Source organism: Mastomys coucha, unplaced genomic scaffold (genome assembly GCF_008632895.1).
Source record: "Mastomys coucha isolate ucsf_1 unplaced genomic scaffold, UCSF_Mcou_1 pScaffold3, whole genome shotgun sequence".
In the NCBI taxonomy this organism is placed as follows: Eukaryota; Metazoa; Chordata; class Mammalia; order Rodentia; family Muridae; genus Mastomys; species Mastomys coucha.
In genome coordinates, this window is record NW_022196909.1 from 48,139,522 (window position 1) to 48,142,090 (window position 2,569).

A 2,569-nucleotide genomic window follows, 5' to 3' on the forward strand; every position below is an offset into this window, starting at 1 on the left:
TTCCCCCCCCCCCCAGCTGTGCCAAGCCCTTCACACCTCAGCTGTTCCCGCTCTAGCCCAGCACTGGAATTACAAGCACATTCCACCATGCTCAGCCCTTTAAAAAATTTTTTTTATGATTTTTTTTAAACCATGTGTATGGGGCTCGAGCCTCTGCCCCATGTGCACAGGTCCTCGGGGATGCTAAAGGAGGACGCGGCATACCCTGGAGCTGGATACACAGATGTAGTCAACCGATGTGGGTGTTAGGGATCAAACTCAGGTCCTCTCGAAGAGCAGGAGGCACTCTCTGACTACTGAGGCCTCTCGCACACAGGCTTGGCTTTAAAAAAAAAAAGATTTATTTATTCTATGTATATGAGTACACTGTAGCTGTACAGATAGTTGAGAACCTTCATGTGGTTGTTGGGAATTGAATTTTAGGACCTCTGCTCAGTCCAGTTGGCCCTACTCACTCCGGCCCAAAGATTTAGTATTATAAATAAGTACACTGTCGCTGTCTTCAGACACACCAGAAGAGGGCATCAGATCTCATTACAGGTGGTTGTGAGCCACCATGTGGTTGCTGGGATTTGAACTGAGGACCTCTGGAAGAGCAGTCAGTGCTCTTGCCCACTGAGCCATCTCACCAGCCCCAGGTTTGGCTTTTTAATTTGCTAGAGATCCAGACTCAGGTCCCCATATTGGTGAGGCAAGTGCTTTGCTAAGTCATCTAGCCCCTAAAACTACTAAAAATATTAAGTCTTCTTGTTGTTTTATTTTTTTTTGTTGTTGTTGTTTTGGTTTTTCAAGACAGGGTTTCTCTGTGTGGCCCTGGCTGTCCTGGAACTCACTTTGTAGACCAGGCTGGCCTCGAACTCAGAAATCTGCCTGCCTCTGCCTCCCAAGTGCTGGGATTAAAGGCGTGCGCCACCACTGCCCGGCTTAAGTCTTTTTGTTTTGAAATGGGGGCTGGCTATGCAGTTCGGGGGGCTGGCTATGCAGTTCAGGCTCACTTTGAACTCTTGGCTATTCTTAGTGCTGGGGTCACGTGTACTACCCACTGTCAGTTTAAAAGTCTTTAGAAAAAGGGTGTGTGTGCGGGGGCAGGGTGTGTATGTGAACGCTACTTACAAATCTTCACAAGGTGATAGGAGCTGTCTTAGGGTCTTACTGCTATGAGCAGACACCATGACCAAGGCAACTCTTAAAAGGCCAACATTTTCCTGGGGCTGGCTTACAGGTTCAGAGGTTCAGTCCATTATCATCAGGGCGGGAACATGGCAGCATCCAGGCAGGCATGGTGCGGGAGGAGCTGAGAGTTCTACATCTTCATCTGAAGGCCGGCCACTAGGGAGAAGACTGGCTCCCACACGTTTAGGACGAGGCTCTCATTGCCCAACCCCACAGTGACACACCCACTCCAACAAGGCCACACCTCCCTAAGAGTGCCACTCCCTTGGCGGAGCATATTTGAAACACCACAAGAGCCATCTGCCAAGGGGGCTCTGGAGTCAAGCTCCTGTGTGAACTTTGTCAGCGGGGAAAGCCTTAGAGAGCAGAGGCTGCGGCCAGGGTGCGTTCTCCTTGGCTCATCCAATCAGAAGCCTAGGAGCGCATTACAGCATTTCTAAACTGGAGAGTAGCTTCAAGACGTCACCAGGGACAGTGTGGTGCTTCTGGTCCTTTGTGTTTGACGTCACCGTGGTCCCAAGGTGGTGGCTCTGGCTCTGTGAAGTTTGTCTCCCTGTATGAGGGAAGCTGACAAGGAAAAGGTGCACTTCCTCTTGGGAGTGACAGATCCCCAGCTTTTCCCTACCCATCTGCAGCCAGCAGCAGCGTGGGGACAGACCCGGGGTATCCTGTCCCCATGGCCTGAGTGGCTCCTCCGTCACAAAGGCCACTGTCATTTACTGCCTGTCACCTGGGGCAGGTCCCCTGACCCCTTCAGCCTCGGTGCCTGGAGTGGGGGGAGGGCTCATGGTACCTACGCTAGAGAGTCCAGGCCTGAGACAGGACGTTCCCACCAGTGCGCACCGCTGCTCTGTGTCAGTGTGTTGGTGTCACCATAGACAGTGGCAGGGTCAGGTCACTAGCTTTATTCTGAAGGATTTAGGCCAGATTCACCTTTCTCCTTAGGGTCAGGGTGCACAGGGTGTGTGGTAGGAGAAAGGGGCTGATGCTTGAGCCCCCTCTCAATCTGAGGGCTCCTTGCAGTGGGTGGATGTGTCCTGGGATAAATGCCTCATTTCACTGTAGGGGACTCAGAAACCATTGTGAGCAACTTTAATTCGGTTTGGTAAACAAAACAAAAAGGGGGACTGTGTATTGCTCAGAGCCACAGCATCAGTGGTTAATCTCAGCTTCATGACCCCATCCCCACGCTGGCCTAAATTATTGATCGGAGTCAAGGTGACTAAATTATGTGCCTGCTTCCCCGAGATAGCTAGAGTCTGTGGCTCATGTCATTGATCCACCCTGCTTCCCAAGCAGGCAGTGTCCTGGGAGTGGGGTCAGGCTGGAGCCCAGATAGGCTCAGAGCAAGCATACCCCCACCCACACCCCCATCCACACTCCCACCCACACCCCC